General features: G+C 43.9%; 1 long non-coding RNA gene across 1 annotated transcript; it reads left to right on the forward strand.

Annotated features, from left to right (window-relative positions):
* The first annotated feature begins 5225 nt into the window (after positions 1-5225).
* Positions 5226-14308, forward strand: LOC112103318. Its single transcript, XR_002907823.2, has 3 exons — positions 5226-5305; positions 5386-5464; positions 14224-14308. It is a non-coding gene; the product is annotated as an uncharacterized LOC112103318 (long non-coding RNA).
* Positions 14309-22118: the final 7810 nt, after the last annotated feature.

Here is a 22118-nt window from a genome sequence, read left to right on the forward strand (position 1 = left end):
CTCTCAGGAGGCATTCAGTTGCACACTGAATCAGACCGTTACACATCTGATACTTTGTTGTCAAGGTAATGCAATGAATTTATGAGGTCAGCTGCTGGACCCAGCAAACTAAACACTTACAAAATAGTAATCCATCTTTCAAATCACCACCACCACCCCAATTATTTACAGTAAAGGAAAATATACCATATGGTCTTTATTTCTAGGCATCACAGGGGGCATTACAACAGAAGTGAAAGGAGTGCTCTCATTGTGCCCAAGCATTGGATAACATATGGCATGTTTCACCCTTAACTGCGAATTTTCTTGATTTTAGTCACACACTTTAGTCACAAACATTTTAAATGTTTTTTGTGGGTATCCACATCTTTCTTTTATTTCTTATATTTCATTTGGTTGGTGTTTTTTATTTTTTATTTTTTTTACGTTATGGATGTCTCCTTTCTATATTTCTGAATAGTTAGTCTAACTTTTAGTTTATACATTTAAACTTATTTCTAAGATTAAAATATGCCTTTTAAGCACTGGAAGAAAGAGCTCATACTGAAAACTGTTGGTTTGTTGGGTGCTTATAATGTGCCTCTCATGTAGAATGATTATTTAGTTAAATGAAATTGCTCCTTAGTCTTAAATTTGTTTGTTTTAAAGACAAAGTGTCTGGTTCAAATTAGAGACTAATGACTTGCAAAATGTCTTTTAAAAGCATTTGAATTTTAATTCTTTACTGATTTTAAGATGTAATAATTGTACAGATCACTGTTAAAAATAATACACCCACCAAAATATACTAAAAATCAAGCATTATAGTTGGCAAACTACTACATACTTACAGTATTTGTAAAAATCCCTCCTACCTACAGTTTTCCTCTACATTAATTTGAAATGCTTGTTTTGTTGTCATACAAATGTATACTAATCCCAATTACAGTGGTGTAATAAAATATATTTAAAATCCTGATTTATATTTTAGGAATGTTTAGCTCAAAACCAAACAGATTAGCTTCAAGTTTCATGCCCCGTAAAATGTGCTCTCTGCCTATGTTTTGTGTTTTAGCCGAGAGCAAATCTTTGTAAATCCCTGAGAATGTGTTGATATTGCAAGGAGTGACCCAACCTTAAATCCAATATTAATTTAACTCTATTTCTTTTTTTTTCTTTTTCATCCAAAGAAATATGGCTCTGCTGCCAAAGCAGCTGAATGAGGATGAATATGGTACTGAACAAACCTTTCATCTGACAAAAATCAAAGCAGACCTTTAACTTTCTTTTTTGTGTTGGTAAAGGTTAACCAAATTTTTTTAAATGGTATATAAAGCTGATGGACAACAAAAGAGCAATGTTCTTCTTCCGTTAGCAAGGGGTGCTTCCACTGAGCAATCACTTCCCACCAAAGATGCTCAGAGCAACTCTTTGGCACACTGAAAACATCTTGTAGCCCCCGCACCTTGCAGATAAAGAAAATATAATGCAGACAAGTTGTCACAGCCCTCAAGACCATCACAAGTGGTCTGTGAAGCAGTTGGTGGTAGACATGCTGTTCTAGAGGTGGCGCTATCCTGCCATAGATCTCTGTGTTAAAATTAGCTTTTACTCAGCACTACTCTCTCATCTTTGCCTCTAGATCTGATGTTCATTTTAAAAGGGCAGTTTTTCAATCCTTGGTTAATTTAATTCCTCACCACACCTTCCTGTGGGCTGTACTGCTGATTAGACACACACATATAGGGATATGCCCAAGCCACTTTGAAAAAACAGAAGTTATTTACCATCAATTGTGATTCTGAAAAGGTGTTGTTGATGTCCCCACCCACTGTTCCCTCTGCCTCCGAATTCTGTTCTTTGATGGACATGGGTTTAGCGGAATTGAAGCCATTGGGGACTATACACTCTTCTAACCATAAGGAGGTACTCATGCCAGTTGGGACTGCATAACTTTTCTAGATTTCCTAAGCTCAGCAGTGCCAGGGTGTGCATCCCACCTAGGGTGACCGATGTCCCGATTTTATAGGGACAGTCCTGATTTTTGGGTCTTTTTCTTATATAGGGTCCTATTTCCCTCCACCCTCTCTCCCAATTTTTCACACTTGCTGTCTGGTCACCCTACACAAGTGTGAGTATGCAGTGGGAATGCTCTCAAAGGACTGCTATTACTGGTAAGTAACCTTTCTTTTCAATCCTCCAAGAGCACTCAAACCCTTTGATCACATGGACTAGTCATCATGGCTAACTCTTTAACTGCTTTTCCTGTTTGGCTCCATGTCTCTCTGCCCCAGCCACACTTCTGCTTCATATCTGTCAGATGTATTTTGCACTGCCCCTCTGGTTGTCTGCATAGTTGTATTTGTTCAACATGTGCCAACAAGTCTCCTTTTTGGGTCTTCTTGCATGCCTCATTCCTCTCCAATGTTTCCGCTCACCAGCCTTTCTTCTCCTTTTGGCTTCCTCTGCTCTAACTCCCATTTTCTGCCTCTGTCCAATTAACCCTGTTCTACCACCCATTCCTACCCCACACAGCCATTGATTATTTCATCCTATGATACTATTCTTTCATTGCCAAAAAGAATTGAGGAAGAAATGGTTAAAATAAAACTGTTTCAAATGTGTTCCTTTTTCACTTGCCTTCAAAGACTTAAGTTCAGGCTCCCAGGAGGAGTCTGCTACCCAAGGAGGAGATGGTGGCATAACTGACACCCGAAGTAGCACAAAACGAGGTATGCTTCTTACAAGAGGAACACACCGGAACTGAACTCAGGTCTCGGTAAGTTTAAAAAAAAAAAAAAAAACCCTTTCATTTTCCCCTTAAAATGCAACTTTAGTGCCAGATTCTGGCTACCAGCGGTGTATAGTCAATACTGCAAAACATGCAAGCAGAGACACAGCACGAGTAGAAGTTTTCCATCCTGATTCTGGCCTCCTATAGGCTACATGCTGGCTTTCTGTGACTGGAACACTGGTGGGCATTCACAATCAGGAACCCAGCAGATTTGTGTGTGGTCTGTCCATTTGCACAATGCAGGATAAGGCCTGGGCATCTTCAGGCAACCTGAGTGCTGCTCATGTGGGATATAGAGACAAGCACAAGCTATAATATTTGGATGTCAAACCATTACACCTTTCCTGTTCCCCCACCCCTCATGTACCTCAAAGTCTGGAGAGTTCAGATCCAGCATTTCGGCCCATTATAGTGAGATGGATCAGCCACAAAATCCAGAACCAGCTTCAGATTCCACCAACCCCAGGGTTTGTTGGACTGCTTGAGACTGGCATATGCAATTGTGCCCCCTACTGTCCAAATACAGCCCTAAATTTGAGTTTTATTATATGCATGCCTACAAACAGCAAATATTCCCAATCCACATCCTAAGGGTGGAGTCTGAGCATAGTGAGAGTTGAAAGGGGAAACAGGAAGGCTAGATGACTAAACTGGTGAATCAAAAAGCCATCTGCCTCCCAGAAACTGGTTTCAAACCAGTCTCCTTTCAAATGAATTTGGTGATTGTAGCACTTCAGTGAGTGTCAAGCCCCATGAGAAGAACATTCTGCCTGACTCTAATTGTTAACCTTACAATACAAAAGTCTTTGTCATAAAACCACCAAGCTGTTTGGCTCAAAGGGCACTCTTTGCTCATGAGATTGCACAGGTTGTAATGAGCACAGAGACTTAATTACTTGCTTCCATCAATTGAAGGGGATCTTCCAGGTCAGGCTTAAGGCATATTGATGAAAAGTACAGGAAACCTTACAGAGAATCAGCTGGCAGTACGCTTGTGTTTGCAGATACCCAGAAGAATTCTTTCCCTCTCTTGGGTTTATAATTTCGTACTTTGCAGAAGCAATGAATTTATCATACATGTTGATATGGAAGAGTGAGCAGAGTGTAATAAAGGAGAAATGCTTAAGAAAAAAGACTGGCTCACAATTATTTTGCTAAAATAATTTGCTAAAAACTCTGATCCAAATCAATGGCTGTACCTGCCGTGGGTAGAACGTTACTTAATTAAATTTGTTTTATTGTGGAAGGCTGCATTTGCAACTGCCTGACTGCAATTCAGAGCAGAAATCTGGCCTCTTCTATTCAGGTTCTGAATTTCTGAGTATGACCGCTTAGTCATAAAAGTAATTTTGTTTAGAAGAACCTTTTTTTAATCATGTTTATATTTCACTAAATACAGAATAAATTTAGAGCTTTTAGATTTTTTTGGCAAAAAATAATTACAAATTTTAAAGTGTAAAGTCTTAAAACAACAGTGAAAAGGAAAGCAGTTGGAAAGAGGTTGCTGCTAGATGATAAATCGATGTTGATTTCTCTGGAGGGGGAAAATAGCCCCTGAGTCTTTGTTTTTTATGATTGCATCCTATGTGAACAGCTTTTACAACAGTTCTATATATTCTGAAGGCAGAAGCAGGATGTCAGGGCCTTGTCATCTTTGGTCAGTGGAGTAGTTTGTCAGGAGAGTTTTCAACTATAAAAGCATCAGTAACTCATCAGAATATTTGTTGTTTCTTTTTGACAAAAGAGGCAAGTGTCTGTCAAGAAAAATCTGGGGTTTTCCTTGACTTCCCCTAGGAGCATGTAACCACACTGCCTAGCCCAAGACTCCCGAAGCCCTGCGTGCAAAATAGATATTGTTTTTGTAGAATCTTGTTCTTTGTAACACACAGCAACATCACTTAGCCTAGTTGCTACCACGTGTGCAACAAAATGAGCAACGTTAATTAATGAAGCGCACGTTATGCATCGAGGCTTGAACAGCAGTCTCACTGTGTATGGAAACAAAATTCTAAAATAAAAATGTAAAAATGGTATTTCAGATATGGAAGCTAGCTTTACACATAGTTAAATGCCAATATATTGCTAACCTGGGGGGGGGGGAATAGCACCCAGGTACCTGATAGATCATATCCGTGCTTATAAACAAACAATTCAGTTGCTTAAGGGTTATAGAAATTTAAATGCAAATAGCAGTTTGTAATGATACCCTGGAGACTGACATTGTAGTCAATTTCTTGAGGATGCATCATTGTAAACTTAGTTTTGCTACTGGTTTCCTTAGAAACTAGAACAAGGTATTGTTCAGAACATAAAGTAATATCCTGTTTCAGTGACTGAGGATCCTGAACTAAAAAAATAATTGATTTTGCATGAGGCATTGGATTATTATGTACTCTCTCTATTTCTGGGAGATATCACGGGGCAAAACATATCAACTTAGAAATGGTTTCAAGTCTGCAACTTTACTTCTAATGAGCTCACTGCAAGAATACTATAATTGCTGAAAATTTTGGCTTTTAAAGCTTTAAAGGGGTCAGTTAACAAAACTGTGTTATATAATGCATGCAGAATTCCCAAAGTGCAGTTTACTAATAATATTTTATCTATTGCAGAGTGTTGCCGCACTTTTTACTGCTTAACAACAAAGGAATCTTAATGTATACCTCAGCCATGGATTGAGGTACTTCACAGGTATGTTTACAATTTATGAAGAATCCCACCCCTTTTAAAAAGCATATTGTTGTATGTGACAGTCATAAAACTAAAGATTGGATTAACAACTTTTGAAAAATGTAGGTTGCTCTGACCACTGGGAGGATATTAAGGGGCATTTGGAGCTCTAACTCAGGAATAGATGCTTTAGTTTTCCGGAAAGAAGCATTTAGTAGAAGTATATAGCAGAGATGTTCCAAAAGTGGATGTCTGTGCTGTACATGAGTGTACTCATATGGGTTCTCAGATGCGTAACTGCTCATGCTATGCACTTAAATACCCATTTGAGTGCCCCAATGTGTGATCTAAGTGCCCATGTTCAGAACTGGTGTTCCTCAGCTGGTTGACATATTGGGTTGGTAGATATTTTAGTAGTACCCATGGGCTGCTTGTATTTTAGTGGCTGCTCTGTCTCTAATACTGAATCACCAATGAGTTTCGTTTGGGGGGGCGTGTTTGTACACTATGAACCTTTCAATAGGGTTTTTCACTTCTATAACTGCACGTTTTAAATTAAATGTGAAAACATTTCTGTTTGTTAAAAATTAATTAAAAAAAACTCAGTCAGGACTGATATTCCTTTTAATGAATGGAAATAATTTTGCCATTATTACTACAGAAAAATTTTGTTTACTAATGGTAAAAGTTCCCAATAGGTGACATTAATACAAAGCCAAAATCGATTGAGTGATCCACCCTTTCAGTCCCGACAGTTGTACTTTGTTCTGAGTACACTGTGCCTTAAATAGATAATCTTGTTGAACTTATTAAATATACTTAAAGTACTACTTTTCCATAAGTGTTTCTCCTACACCAGTGTCCTTAGTGCTTTTTATGTGCAAAGCCCCATTTTATATTCAAACAAGATAGACTAAAATTTTGTTGCATAGTCTCTGGAATTTCCTGGCAAGGTGGTAGAAATTCTGCAGCAGCTAAAGATAAATGAATAATTGGGGAGGGGGTGTTATTGAACTAAGTATAAGAGTAATAACAAAGTACTGCAGTGCCTGTGTTGTTTTTTCTGGATTGTGTGATAAATTAACTGGACATTTCTGTGAAGATGATCAGCAGTGAAGTAGGTAACAGTGATGACATTGAAGTGTTGTTAATTTTCAAAATTAACAAGTCATTGAGCTGACTGACAGCGGTTAGCACCTCTCAGAGCTATGGTTAGAAAAGACAACACTACATCAATTAGGCTATATCACTAGAAATGCTGCAGTTCTCCCATGGCTATAGTTAATCCACGAACCCAAGAGGCGGTAGCAAGGTTGACAGCACTGTCTTCACAAGGAGTTAGGTCAGCTTAACTACATCTCTCAGGGGTGTGAATTTTTCACGCCCCTGAGTGATGTAGCTGGGTCGACCTAACTTTTTAGTGTAGACCTGCATTACTCTTGATTCATGTTTTCAAGGTTATCTTTGCAATCATAAGGCACAAGTTTTGTTTTGTGTGTGTTGTTGGGTTTTTTTTTGTAATGAAAATTTAGATTCTGGAGCACAATGTATCATGGGTGTAGCTGCAAATTCTGCAGCTGCATAATTATGGAACATAAGATTTTCGATGGATTTGGGGAAGGAGGGAGGTGGTAGTGGGTTTGGGTGACAGGTCTGGGAGAGCGAGCAAGCAGTGGGGAGCATGAGAAGGCCTTCACTTTGTGTCACCGCTGGTCATAGCTACTATCTTTTCCTTCCCTACTTCTCAATGCTGGCTGCTTCTCCTTCCTGATCCAGGAAGAGGCGCAGCGAGACGGGAGGAGGAGAGACAGCTTGGCTAGCTGTTTAGCAAGTGTCACAGTGGCTCCAGTGGTGGGAATGAGTAATTGTAGGGCAAACCTTTCTGCCTGCTTGATGTGTGACATTACAGTAGGGCTTAGGGAATGAGACACAGCAGGACTCGGTGTATGAGTGTCATGTAAGATGCATGGCACTTGGCAGGCCTTTGTGAGGATGATCACATACTGTATGTGCTGGGAAATGTGTGCTTCATTATCTGTTATGGTTTCTGTCTGTTTAAAATACTGCAACTACATACAGAGTAAATGTATCGCCTGCCCCATGAGTTCAAAGATCACGAGTCAGACCTGAAAACATAATGAGCCTCTTTAAAAATCACAGTTTTTAGTCTGTCTTCTGATACTTTATTTCCCCAGCCTATTCCCAATGAGTCTGTGACAAGCACAGTATGGCCAATCTGGCATATTTACTACAAGTAAAAGATTTTGGCCCCTGCTGCAATTCCTCTGGCAATAACATGAAGGGCTCTTGCCTTTATGCAGATTTGGAGCAGGTGCCTGTAGGTCTTGCTCTCTAGCTCTTGCCTTTCCCAGGCCCTGGCAGCCACTTGTTCCCTTAGCTGCCAGCGTTTCCACAGCTCCATGTGTGAGGTTTCTTTACAATGTAAAAATGTCACTAATCTCCCCTCCATGGTTCTCTGCTGCCACTGCATGGGGTTGAAGGGCAGGAGGGAAGGTGGGAGGGACATTATAGACTTTCTCACAGACGAGGAGCATCACACATGGAGCTGCACAAAACTTCATTTGCCCCATAAAAGTCAGTTGCTACTGCCACCCTCTCCCCAACAATAATCACTTCGTACCCCCCTTACCTTCTTGTGGGCCCTGCTACTACCCCAGAGCCCAGTGCTCTGCTGCAGGAAGCCCTTTGTCAGGATTGGGGGATACAGAGGAAGATGTAGGAGTCAGACCTTAGGCCTGGGCTACACTAGTGGGGGGGGGGGGGTTTAGAAATAAGATACGCAACTTCAGCTAGCTGAAGTTGTGTATCTTAGTTCGACTTACCTGGCTGTCTTCACGGCGGCGAGTCGACTGCCACGGCTCCCCGTCGACTCTGCTTACTCCTCCTGCCGAGGTGGAGTACGGGCGTTGATTTGGAGATCGATTTATTGCAGCCAGACGAGATGCGATAAATCGATCCCCGACACATCGAACATTACCTGCCGATCCGGCGGGTAGTATAGACTTACCCTTAGCTCTCTCTTACTCCTGATCAGCAGTAGGAGGGGCAGCCATGGCAGGAGAGGACGGCATGGGGAAGGGCAGATTTTCAGGCAGAGGGGTTGAGAGGATGCTGCTGCTGCTGCAGGGTGAGCAACCAGGACAATGCTACTCCAAGCAACTGCTTGTGAGGCAGAGTGCAGCCATTACTGAAAGGGTATATTGAAATGCCTCCCTGTAACAATGTACATGTACCCCCCAGACAGTGGGGTAAAGGAGGAAGGGGCAGTGGGGCTCAGCCTTAGCTCCCAGTCCCACAAGGTAGGGAGAGAGACAGAGGAGGAATTACCATTTTTACCTCCCCACTCCCAGAGCGAAAAGGGATTCCCCCCAATTGATCTCTGTTTGCATGAGGAAGGGGACTGAAGGCTGGCCCTAGCCACTGAGAGTGGCATCTCATCAGACTGGGGAGGAGAATGGGCCACCTTGTCAGTCCCCCAAAGAAAGATGAGGAGCAAGTCAGCCAGTTAGCCCGAGAAGCTTGTGGAGTAGTGGGGGAAATCAAGACCATGAGATTCCCCCCAAAAGACTCTGAGAGTGGGTGGGGTGGAAGATGCGGTGAGGAGTTTGTGGGATGAGAGGGCAGAAGCTCTGGGGGCGGGCAGAGTAAGTGGCTGTAGACGCCAGGAGCAGGAAGGGCTCAGGGCATCAGGTTCCTTTTAGGCAACAGAGTAGTGAGAAAAGGTGCTGGGTGGTGGGTACCTGCTGAGGCTGGGGAGTGGTGAACACTGAGACAATGAGAGTGAGGAGATAGAAGGGATTGGGTATAGGAGTTCCAGATTACTGGGAGGAGGTGGGGATTGGGCTGGAGGATATCTGATACCTGCCAGGGCTCGGAGTGGAGAGTGGGGTTAGTGGGAGGGAGGGCAAGGAAGGGGCCAGGTAACTGGGAGAGATGGGTGAGGAGGGAAGGGGTCAGATTGGGAAGCAGGGGCTGTAGGTAGTCAGAAATAGGGAGGGCTTGAGCCAGTGATGGGGGAGGGGCTGGGTAGCAAGTACCTTCTGGGGCTGAGGAGCAACAAAGGCTGAGACAGTGGGAGGGGGCAGGACTCAAGGGAGCCAGGAGTCGGGTAGGATAAGGACACTCAGGGGAGGGAAGGGATCAGGGAAGCAGGTACTTATATGGGCCATGGAGGGGAGAGCAGATGGCTGCTGAAAGTGGGAGGGAGGTGAGTGCAGACACCTGCTTCAAAGTCCATGTGAGGACAGGCACACCTTATAGCCTCACAAGAGCTCCTGAAGAAGAGGGCAGAATTGTGGGACTTGCAATACTGTTACATTTACATGTTGGCAACATTGCGGTTGTGACTGCAGTCTGTGTCAAATGGTGAACTTCATTTTGTGTTGGCTTTCTGTTTTTGTGTGCTAACTCTTGTTCCGTGAGTGAAACAAACCAGTCTAGCCTTGACAAGGCCAGTGTATTCTGGATACTGAGCTCATGGTAGGGGGTGCAGCACCTCCTAGAGAGCTCACAAGCAATCAGTGTTGAATGACTATTTCCTACAAAAGGATGGTTTTGCTTCTGGCAAGGACCATTGACTTTGAATGGGCTCTCTACACAGAAACACGTCTGGTGGCTGAAATCCCCCACACGGGGCCTGGGAGAGCTGTAATTTCTCTAGCTGACTAAAGAGGAGAGAAGGTTTGTGACTGGTTGTATCACAGAAACCCCCTTGGGAGCTGCCAACTGATGTGCCAAGACTACTTCTGCCCCTGCTTTCCCTGCCAGCTTGAGACTCCAGCACCCTGTCTTGTTGAGCCAGACACGCCTGTCTGCTCCAACCCAGACCCAGGGTCTGAACCACATGCCCCAAAGCTGCAGACTTAACTGAAAGCAACTTACAGAAGTGTTCCTGTCTTTAACACTCAGATACCCAACTCCCAATGGGGTCTAAACCCCAAATAAATCCATTTTATTCTGTATAAAGCGTATACAGGGTAAACTCATAAATTGTTCGCCCTCTATAACACTGATAGAGATATGCACAGCTGTTTGCCCCCCCCCCCCCAGGTATTAAGGCATACTCTGGGTTAATTAATAAGTAAAAAGTGATTTTATTAAATACAGAAAGTAAGATTTAAGTGGTTCCAAGTAGTAACAGACAGAACAAAGTGAATTACCAAGTAAAATAAAATAGAACACGCAAGTCTATGTCTAAGAAACTGAATATAAATAAAACCTCACCAGTTCCAGAAAGCTTCCTTTTACAGACTAGTCTCCTGCTAGTCTGGGTCCAGCAATCACTCACACCCCCTGTAGTGACTGTCTGTTGTTCCAGTTTCTTTCAGGTATCCTTGGGGGTGGAGAGACTCTCTCTTTAGCCAGCTGAAGACAAAATGGAGGGGTCTCCCAGGGGTTTAAATAGACTTTCTCTTGTGGGTGGAGACCCCCTCCTCACTCCTATGCAAAGTCCAGTTCCAAGATGGAGTTTTGGAGTCACATGGGCAAGCCACATGTCCATGCATGACTCAGTTTTTACCAGCCAAGCCACATTCCTGGGAAGGCTCAGATGTGGATTGGCATCTTCAAGTTCATTGTTGGCTTAAGTGGTTTTTGATTGGGCACTTAATTTGCACTTTTCTCAAGAAGCTGACCAAATGCTCTATTAGGCTAGTTAAAATCAAGCCAGTACCCAGCCAATATTCATAACTTTGAATACAAAAATGATACATGCATACAAATAGGATGAATACATTCAGTAGATCATGACCTTTACACAGATATGTTACATGGCATATGTAGCCTAAAACATATTCCAGTTATGTCATATACATTCAGAAGCACATTCCATAAAGCCTTATGGAGAGGCCCGTCACAAGGTTATTTTATTTTATTTTTATTTTTTTGAAGAAGGGAGTTGTGAGTCACAGGACCAACCAACACTAGACGGAAAACAACCAGAGCCAGAAAGCAGGAAAGGCTGCCTGACTAACGGACTCTGACCAAACGCAGGACTCACAGGAGTGGGTGAGCTCAGATCAGGGAGGTTGTGGTTAGGACTGTTTGTTATTCTTCAAGGCTCTGTAACTCTTCAGTGCTTTCAAGAGTAAGAATCTCTGTAGTTAAGAAATTCCTTTGCTAAACCTATATTCCTGGCATTACTGACATATGATTGTCCCTTCCACAGCCAGGTATAGTCCTAGGGGTAAACATCCAAGAAACTGGGGACTTAGGAGGGCTGTGGTATTGGTTTCAGGATGTAGACGGCTGGGCCATGGGGTTCCACTGCCCAAGTAGGGTGCCAGACATGGGGTCTACACCTTGGGACTGCAAAAGAGACACCGAGACCTAGGAACAGTGATCAGCACTACCCAGACCCAGGAGGACATGGGGTCCAGGAGTTGGATCCAGAGGTGGGAAATGGGCCAGGTTTTCACAGCAGTGTAACCGACTCTTGGTGTAGTTTCAAGATTCTCCCCCCTTGATAGCCCTATCTTTGTGAGTCATGTAAATAAGTGAGAATTTCATCTTTCATTTAAAAATGAGTAGATTTCTAGCCCTCGTGATTGTGGAGGAAAGGTGGGGTATGTGAACTCTAAATGCTCGAAAACCAAAGAGGAAATAAAAAAGATCCAAACGTTATTTTTTTAAAATCCCATTATTTTAAAGCAAATCTCAGGAGTTTTTGGTTCCTGACATGTAATTTGTGAATGCTTGGGGCTGACAGCACTGTGTATGTATTTTCTAGTGATGAGGATAGACAGGGTTCCACTGCTGAAGCTGACTCTTGCATAGTCATCCATTTCACATGCCTAAGAGAATCAAGCTACTCTTATTAATCAGTGTTTTGTAAAATGATTAGTGATTTGGGTGCCTCACTTTTGGGAGACCAGCCTAAGACTTCTAAAGGGGCTTGATTTTCAGAAAGTACTGAGTACTTACCTTCTGAAAATTAGGCCTTGAGGTGTCTCTAACTGGGCACCCATGAACCAAGTTGCCCAAAAGCACTAGCCATTTTGGAAAATCTTGGCCACTGTTTTTAAAGTAATTATTGTTACCAGAAACTTCTTAAAATCTATTATATCTCAAAACTCTGCTTCACTGTTTTTTTCCTCTTTCGGTCTTTTATTAATCTATTTGGAAATATCCACTCATACAAATTGCCACATTACAATTTTTACCACTGACTTCATTAGCGAAGACAAATTACTTCTTACATTATTAATCGTTTGGTGCTCTCAAGTGCTTGATTTTGTTAAAAAATTAACAATGTTCTCAATTTTTTTTTTAATTATCAAAATATGTGAACCATTTCTGATTTTGCCATTGTTCATACTTCAGATATGAAGCAGTTACTGTTTGTTGGTCAAATGAGATTTCCTATGCTTCACGTAAATCTTTTATCTAGTTTGTTTTTGTAGGAAATCAATATTACACTGGTGTAAAATACAGATAAAATATACTTCACAATTCATTCTGCAAAATAGGCTCCATAAGACAGATTTTTCCAATATTTTGTAATATATTACAGCTTATTTGTTAATGTGAATGTACTTCTCTGTCAGTTTACAACTGTGTATCTCCATCTCCCCGCAACATGTTCATCAAAAAATAATATCTCTCTTTTTAAACTAAAAGTTTTCTTACACCTGGAATTTTGTTGTCCAACAATTTTCTCAAGAGGATACCACAGAAAAAAATCAATAAGCTACCAATACAGTATTATACATTGAGGCACTTTTCAAGTTTTAATGGTATGGCAAAGAAAAGTTAGAGCATTCATGAATTTAAATATTTTTCATATAAACTATGTAAATATAATGATTAACAACCAGCTACATTCACTATTCAAGACATGCAATGTAGCATTTTCCTAATTATACTCACCAGTGTGGGAGGAGGTGACCGCATAGGAAGATTGAACTATTTGTATTTATTCGATGTTGCTTTAGACCATTAACTAGAAAACTCAGTTCTGTTATACTGAATGTGAGAATCTACAATAACTGAAGAATTTGATGGGGCAGCAGCATCCTCAGACGATGCTGGCTTGATATGGCAGACTTGACTAATTCTACATCATCAGTCTTTTTAGCTGCCTCTCTCTTCCATAATCTCATTGTTGATGGGGACATTTAAACACTAATGAAAATGACTGCTTAATATCAGGGCTTTATCTATTTGCAAATCTAGAAGAAACCACCTGGCAGTTTGATATATTTTTATTAAAATAAAAAACTTGCTAAATGTGAATTTAGCGATGTATTAAAGAGGTACTGCCACACTCTTCCCAAGCACTTACATGGCCCTCCTCACATAGTATCTGAGCACCCACTAATGTTGTTTTTTCCCTTTACAACCTTTCCATTATTTATGGTGACCAAGATATTGGCGTCAAATAGAAGCTTTATTTATGTACAATCAGTCTGTTACTTCTGCCACATCATTTTCAGGGATGTTCAGCATTTGTGACAACACAATCGCGTCCAGAATACTGAGTTGTGATTTCTAACTTAAGCATTTCTCACAGATTCAGGTAGGAAAAAGAGGATTCTGGCTGAAGATGGAAAGGAAGACTGATAGTGTTAGTGTGTGACTAAGGAATTGGGCCTAAATGAACACTGCAACCCCACCACTATGTTTCAGAAAAATCAATTTTTGCTCAGAGGCTTAGTTGCTACAGTCACACTCTGCCACCCTTACTCCTATTGAGCAGGACCTTACTTTGAAAGTGCCCTGATTGGTTTCTGGAATCACAAATTCACTAATTTTGTTCCTAGCACTCTGCTGATGTCAATGATGCTCAGGCAAGGACAAATAAGTAAGAAAAACAGAGCCATACAAGTAATACTTAGAAGTTAAGCGATTTGCCCATAGTCACAAAGGGAGTCTGTCAGTGGCTGAGTCAAGATTACAACGAAAGTTTCCTGAGTCCCATTCTGCTGGAATCCACATCACAAGATGTTTGCCAAGTGGAAAAGATTCCGTAAGTAGAGAAAGCATTTTTATTTTTAATCCAAATGTCAGCTGTGCACACAGTACTGTATCTGTATTGACTTGTGCAGCCCCATTGAAATCATGTACATTAATATGTGATCTTTCTACTATCTGTCCAGAAAGCACAAAACACATTAGGCAGAACCTGCCACTCACTTCAGCTGCTTTTGACAGTCAGCCAGTGCAAGGCTGCAAAACTGGATTAGCCAAAATGTGAGGATTCCCCAGTATATGGGGAATGTCTAGGTAGCACAGGGCTGGTCGTATCCAACCTACACTGTCCCCATCCTGTTCCTTCTCTCCCACAGTGGCGGGGTGAAGAGGGGAAGACTGGAACATCTCTATACTTCGCCAATCAGCAGCTGCCTGAGTAGCCCTTGGGGGCCATTGCAACAAGAGTGCAAGTTAGAACTGCTGTAACTTACACCAGAAGCTGAACCTGCTCCCAGTGACATATCTCAGAGGCATAAAGGTGACGTACAACTGCTTTTCTTTCCTTCCCCCCTCCCCACCCCAGGCTGGGTCCTGTGCAAAGTGCAGTTCATCTGGACTTCAGGAGTTAGCCCTTTAGGCCAGTGGTCCCAAAACTTTTTCTGTTGCGTCCCCCTTACCCATAATGGAACCTGTCCGTGCTTCCCTGGGAGCTGTGGTTCAGAACCAGGGCCAGGAGTGGAACTGGGGTCAGGGTAGGGATTTGGGGCTGGGAGCAGAGCTGGGGAATGGGGCCACAGCCAGGATTGGGGCCAGGAGCCAGGGCCAGAAGGAGGGATGCGGCTGGTGCCGGAGCTGCAGCCAGGACTGGGGCAGGGCTGGAGCAGAGCTGTGGGCAGAGTGGGACTGGGTGGTGCACCCTCCCCTCCCCCTATGGAGACTGGCCCGGTCCCCATTGCACCCCCTGAACATTCCTCTGTGCCTCCCTAGGGGGCATGCCCCACAGTTTGGGGACCACTTCTTTAAGCTGTACATAAATGCCATCTGTTTTAACTTCTGTGATGGTAATGGACATTCTATAACAATATTTAGAATCTGAGAGAAACTCTTCCATAGATCATAAAAGTTTAAAGAGAGGTCATGGTGGTCTCTGTCAACCTGGGATCAGATGTGTGACACTGCACCCCATATTCTTCATAGTGATATTATTATGATGCATTTTGTACAAGACGGGTCATGTGAGGTGTCATTGGAAAAGTTATGATTTGCTGAATATGATTATCCTATTTGTATGCATGTATTATTTTTGTATCTAAATTTAAGAATGTTGACTATGTATCTGTATTTCAATTGTGCTTACTCTAGGCGACACCCACAACTACCTTTCAGGTAGAACAATGAAGAAGCCAGACAGTGCTGATGGCCTATCTGCAAAGACAAAGGACCATGGAAGAACTTAACATTCCTGTGAACATTCCAGACAGCCTGTAAGTAATGACTGCTATGACTCAGCAAAGTATGCAAGGGCATGTAACTCTGGACTCCATCTTGGGATGTCAGTGTTTTTCCACAAATTGAGTTTGGCACAAAGGGTTCCTGCCATATGATAAAGCTATATAAGGCAGGGAGTGGCATCATTTGTTGTTATTCACTCCCCACACAAGAGGACTCCTGAAAACACCTGAGGAACAAAGACTGAACTGGGGGAGGTGCTGGACCCAGGCTAAAGGGATTTCTAGCCTGTGTAAGAAAATGTGGAGATCCCAAGCTGCATAACAAGAGTAGCTTGCGCCTTAAGAATCTACAGCCTGCTTGTATCATCAGCCAGGGTGAGAATTTGCTAATTCATATCCTATCTTTCACCTATCGTAGGCTTAGTTTGCGTTTTTGTTTATTTACTAGGTGATCTGCTTTGATCTGTTTGCTATCTCTTATAATCACTTAAAATCTATCTTTTTGTAATTAATAAACTTACTTTATGTTTTAATCAAAACCAGTAAGTTTGGAGTGAAGTGCTTGGGGATCTTAGCTCAGGGGGCTGTTGCATTTCCACTCCACATTGAGGGAGGGGTGAACTCTATAAGCTTTGTGTAGTGAGTCGGTGTGGCTCCCCTCCTGCCCAGAGGAGGGAGCACTGGAGCAGACACCTGAGTGGGCGGAGCCACCGCCACCTGTCCCCGCCCCCCGGAAGTCAAGGGGCGGGACAGGAAGTATAAAGCCTGGCAGCCAGAGCTCAGTCAGGCGCCGGCCACCGCAGGGAGCAGACGTGCGGCCAAGAGCTCCCGACCAGGATACCTCTGAGGCCCGGGGATATTCGCCTAGCTGGCCGGAGCTGCCCCGGGCTCACTACGAGGAAGAGCCGCCGGAGCCCGTCCGTTCCCGTCATTGGGGGGAGCCCTTGGAGCCCCCCCACAGCGACCCCGAAGGTGAGACCGCACCAGAACCCCTTCGGCCCTGCTGTTACCCGGAGGAACCGCCCGAGTACAACTGGCCGGACTTCCCGACGGAGCTGCCGGACCTGCCACCAAGCCCCGGCTGGGAGGAGCCTATGCTGGTGGACTGGACCCTGCCCGGTGCCGCGGACGAGGTAGGCCCCGAGGGGGAGATTGGAAGTAGCCCGGGGGTAGCCGACCCCGGTCAGGCTGTCGAGGCATGCGAACCCATGTCAGTGTGTTTCGGTCAGGATACCCCACTGACCGGCAGCGGCAGTAACCGCTGTTAGGGCCCCGGGCTGGAACGCAGTGGAGTGGGTGGGCCTGCGTTCCCCCCTGCCACCCCACACACGGGTGGCAGGCTTCCCCCTCACCCAACGCTCTGGTCTCGGCGCCAGGGCTTACCCCCGAGTGAGTGTTGCTCAGCCCCTGTGCAAGGGGGCCTGAGCTCCGTAGCTGTGTAGCTGCTCCGCCCCTGCTTCCAAGGGCCTGAGCAGTGTCGGTGTGGGCCCCGCCCTGAGCGAGGGCCTGGGCCTTCCCTCGTTGAACTGCTAGTGTCCCCGCCCCCCTGCACCAGAGGGCCTGGGCCCCTAAACTGAACTGCTTGTTTAGCCAGCCCCCCTGCACCAGAGGGCCTGGCCTCCTGAACTGTGTGTTTGCCCAGCCCCCCTGCACCAGAGGGCCTGGGCTGCTGCACCGCTTGTGGACTACTCAGCCCTGCACCGAAGGGACTGAGAGCTGAGCTAACAGACTGTTTATTTCGTGGACAGGGAGTCGGTGTGGCTCCCCTCCTGCCCTGGAGGGTCGAGCCCCGGCAGGAACCTTTTACACTTACACTATACAGTTCCCTGTGTAGATGGTATAATTTTGGGTTTATTCTCCAGGGGGAGGGTCCTAGGCTGGGAAGCTGGTGGTTATTTTGGCTGTAGCTTCTCTATTGTTGGTTCATCCAGTGGCTGGTCAGAGAGCCTGCATGTAACAGCAGCTGGGTGTGTCCCTACCTGTGTGAATGCTGGAGGAAGTGTAGGACCGGGAGTGGGTCTACAGCTTGTCACAGTAGCACAGTGTGAGAGGGAGTCCTGTCTAGTGGGTCAGAGGGCTTAGTGGTACCCCAGTTCCAGGTGACACCCCAGGAGGAACTCGTCACAAAGCAATTTAGCCAAAATGAAATAGGAGGATACTTTCAAGTTGGAAATTCGCAGGTCATTGTTAAGTTTGGTGCTGGTCATCCACCCAGTTTAGAACAGATCCTTTTAAAAAAAATCTTATTTTAAGATTTCTGTATGCTTCTTAGAAAGTTGATGAGGGGATTATTTAACTCAGTGCTTCTCAAAGCTGGTCCGCTGCTTGTTCAGGGAAAGTCCCTGGCGGTCCAGGCCCGTTTGTTTACCTGCCGTGTCCACAGGTTCGGCCGATTGCGGCTCCCACTGACCGCGGTTCACCAGCACATTCCTCGGCCCGCGCCGCTTCCCGCAGCCCCCATTGGCCTGGAGCAGCGAACCGTGGCCAGTGGGAGCCGCGATCAGCCGAACCTGTGGACGCAGCAGGTAAACAAACTGGCCCGGACCGCCAGGGGCTTTCCCTGAACAAGCGGCGGCCCGACTTTGAGAAGCACTGATTTAACTGACACTGCTGATATCATGTATGGCCTTTTCTCAAGTTTGTAGAAGAGCCCCCCCTCTCCTGTGTCCATTATATGTGTTGCTGTGCACCCATGGACAGCTTTCTTGGCTTACTTATAGAAAGCTTACTGTGCTTCAAGCATTCCTAGCATTTAGAAAGTTAAGTTCTTCTTCAAGTGATTTGCACATTTACATTACACTGCAGATATATGTGCGCCCAATGCACTCAAGTCGGAGACAGTGGTACTGCCGATTAAATAAGTGGCGCATACGGCTCTGCTCTCCTCATGCACAGGCAAGGGCTTAAAAGGGGTGTGTCTGCTGTGTTCCTTTCAGTGGCTCATCACCCTTGGTGAGAGTTGGAGTTGCCCTTACCACTTGCTTTGATTAGCCAGCACCTTAGAGCTTTTCAGTGTATATAGTTATAGTAGTAATATTTAGTAGTTGTTTAGTTTTGTAGCTACCTGGAGAGTTTTAGTATGACAAAATCCCCAGGTATTAAGTAGTGTGCCACATGCAGCATTTTCACAGACAGGCAGAAGAGCTGCTTGATTTGTTTTGGTGAGGGCCATGAGGGGACATCTTGGTGAGCAACAGAAGAGAATCCACTAGAGCCACAAAAGCAGCAAAGTGGAAGATTCAATTTGGATGCAATCTCATCATTTATCACCCCACCACACAGAGGTTACACATGTGCTAGACTATATGTTGCACCTGAAATCCTCAGGCCTTTCAGTTAGATCTGTGAGAGTCCACCTGGTTTCCATTTCTGCACTACATCAGTCAGGAGATGGGTTTAACATTTTTTTTTCTCTCTCTCATTTCCTGACTCTTGAAAGGGCTACTCATTTACGTTCCTGTGTCTGATCCTCTACCTGATGGGATCTGAATCTAGACCTCTCCAAACTCCTAGGACTCATTATAAAACTACAACCTTACTAACTTTACCATCTATGAAGACAGCATTTCTGATGGAAAGTAGGGTTTTAGAAATTCAATCTCTCCTGGCTGACCCTCCTTTCATGGTCTTCCATAAAGACAAATTTTTTCCAAGACCTTGCATACTACAGATGTCAAACTGACAGGCCTGTAGTTACCCGGATCACTTTTTTTCCCCTTTCTTAAAAATAGGAACTATGTCAGCAATTCTCCAATCATATGGTACAACCCTTGAGTTTACAGATTCATTAAAAATTCTTGCTAATGGGCTTGCAATTTCATGTGCCAGTTCGTTTAATATTCGTGGATGAAGATTATCTGGGCCCCCCGATTTAGTCCCATTAAACTGTTCAAGTTTGGCTTCTACCTCGGATGTAGTAATATCTACCTCCATATCCTCATTCCCATTTGTCATCCTGCCATTATTCCTAAGCTCCTTATTAGCCTCATTAAAGATTGAGGCAAAGTATTTGTTTAGATATTGGACCATGCCTAGATTATCCTTAACCTCCACTCCATTCTCAGTGTTTAGCGGTCCCACTTCTTCTTTCTTTGTTTTCTTCTTATTTATATGGCTATAGAACCTTTTACTATTGGTTTTAATTCCCTTTGCAAGGTCCAATTCTACATGGCTTTTGGCCTTGCTCACTTTATCCCTACATGTTCTGACCTCAATAAGGTAGCTTTCCTTGCTGATCCCTCCCATCTTCCACTCCTTGTAGGCTTTCTGCTTTTTCTTAATCACCTCTCTGAGGTGCTTACTCATCTACAACTCCTGCCTATGAATTTTTTCCCCTTTCTTGGGATACGGGCTTCTGATAGTTTCTGTAACTTTGACTTGAAGTAATTCCAGGCCTCCTCCACCTTTAGATCCACAAGTTCTTCAGTCCAATCCACTTCCCTAACTAATTTCCTTAATTTTTTTAAGTTAGCCCTTTTGAAATAAAGAACCCTAGTCACAGATCTATTTTTGTTTATCCTTCCATTTAGTTTGAACTGAATTAGCTCATGATCACTCGAACCAAGGTTGTCCCCTACAACTATTTATTCTATGAGGTCTTCACTACTCACCAAAACCAAATTTAAAATGGCATCCCCTCTTGTTCGTTCAGCAACTACTTGGTGAAGGAATCCATCAGCTATTGCATCCAGGAAAATCTGAGCCCTATTATTATTACTAGCACTTGTCCTCCAGTCTATATCAGGGAACTTAAAGTCTCCCATGTTCACACAATTCTCATTAGTATTTACTTCATTAAAAACATTAAAGAAGTCTCTATCCATATCCAGATCAGATCCCAGTGGTCTATAGCACACCCCAATCACTATCCCAGGGGAGGCTCTAGTAGCTTTCTTCCCCAATGTGATTTTTACCCAGACAGACTCTGTCTTATCCATTCCATCACTTCTTATTTCTTTACAGTCTACCTCATCATTGATATACAATGCTACTCCACCACCTTTGACTTTACATCTGTCTTTCCTAAACAGCACATACCCTTCAATACCTATACTCCAGTCATGACTACTATTCTACCATGTTTCTGTTATCCCTATAATATCTGGTTTCACTTCCTGCCCCAGTAACTCTAGTTCCTCCATTTTGTTACCTAGGCTCCTCGCATTGGTGTACAAAATCTTCATTTTTGCTGTTTGGCTTCGTTCACATTCTTTACCCAATTAGGCACAGACATTCTACCGCCAGTATCACCTATTAGACTGGTATCTACTCTACCCTTCCTCCTTATGTCCATTCTCCTACCCACGGCTGTATCCTTTCTTACTTCGTTTTCTTCCCTCTCAATGTTAAAATCTGGCATGGAGATTACCTGGACATCTCCCAACCATCTCCCCCAAATTCCTAGTTTACAGGATGATGTCAGTCCCAGAGAGGGGAATGTTTATTAAGTAGAAAATTGGTTGCGATTCACATACAGTCTTGATGAAGGTAGATTGAATCAAAAAAGCTGGTGTCTCCACTTCCTAAAGATGATTATTTTTGAAAAGGAAAACAAAGTGTCATTTGGTTTTGGTGATTTTTAATGTTGGTTTTAAAAGTGAGCCATAGTGGAGCCACCATTTTCATATAACTTTGTATATGATCATGATGTCAAGTACAAACAGTTGTGTTGGTTTTTTGTTGTGGTGGTGGGGTTTTTTTGGCTATGACATACATGAAGAATATAGGTCCAATGACCTCTCCTGTGGGTCAGGAGTTTGTTTTTGCTTTTATTTGTTAGCTTGTAAAACACAGTGAAATGCAGCAGAGCTTTAACTTCAGCTTTAACAAAAATGTTTGTCTAGTGAATTTTGAGTAGTCATGACATGAGATTGGAGAAGAAAGGAAGACTGGGGAGGAGAATTCCTCACCTTTCTCTTGACTCTTCTGCTCTGCTCCCTTCATATCCTACAAGAAGAAACTCATTCTCCCATTTATTCACTCTCTACTTCCACAATCCCACTGTACAAGGGTTAACCGGGGCTCGACCCTCTCTGGGGCAGTGAGGAGCCACACCGGCTCACTACGTACAGTTGTTGTTTAGGGAATTAGTCTGTCTGCGGGGGTCTCCCTCGGCAGCCCTTGTGGTAACTGAAAGAAACACCGTAAGCCCAGGCCCTGGGTCAGGGCGGGCAACACAAGTCACGGGCTCAGGCCCTCAGGCAGGGCTGAGCAGTAGCAGTACAACCAGTGAGGAGCCCAGGCCCTGGGTCAGGGCGGGGCAACAATGAGTCCAGGCTCAGGCCCTCAGGCAG

Source organism: Terrapene carolina, unplaced genomic scaffold (assembly GCF_002925995.2).
Source record: "Terrapene carolina triunguis isolate 2854851 unplaced genomic scaffold, T_m_triunguis-2.0 Scaffold211, whole genome shotgun sequence".
Taxonomy (NCBI): Eukaryota; Metazoa; Chordata; order Testudines; family Emydidae; genus Terrapene; species Terrapene triunguis.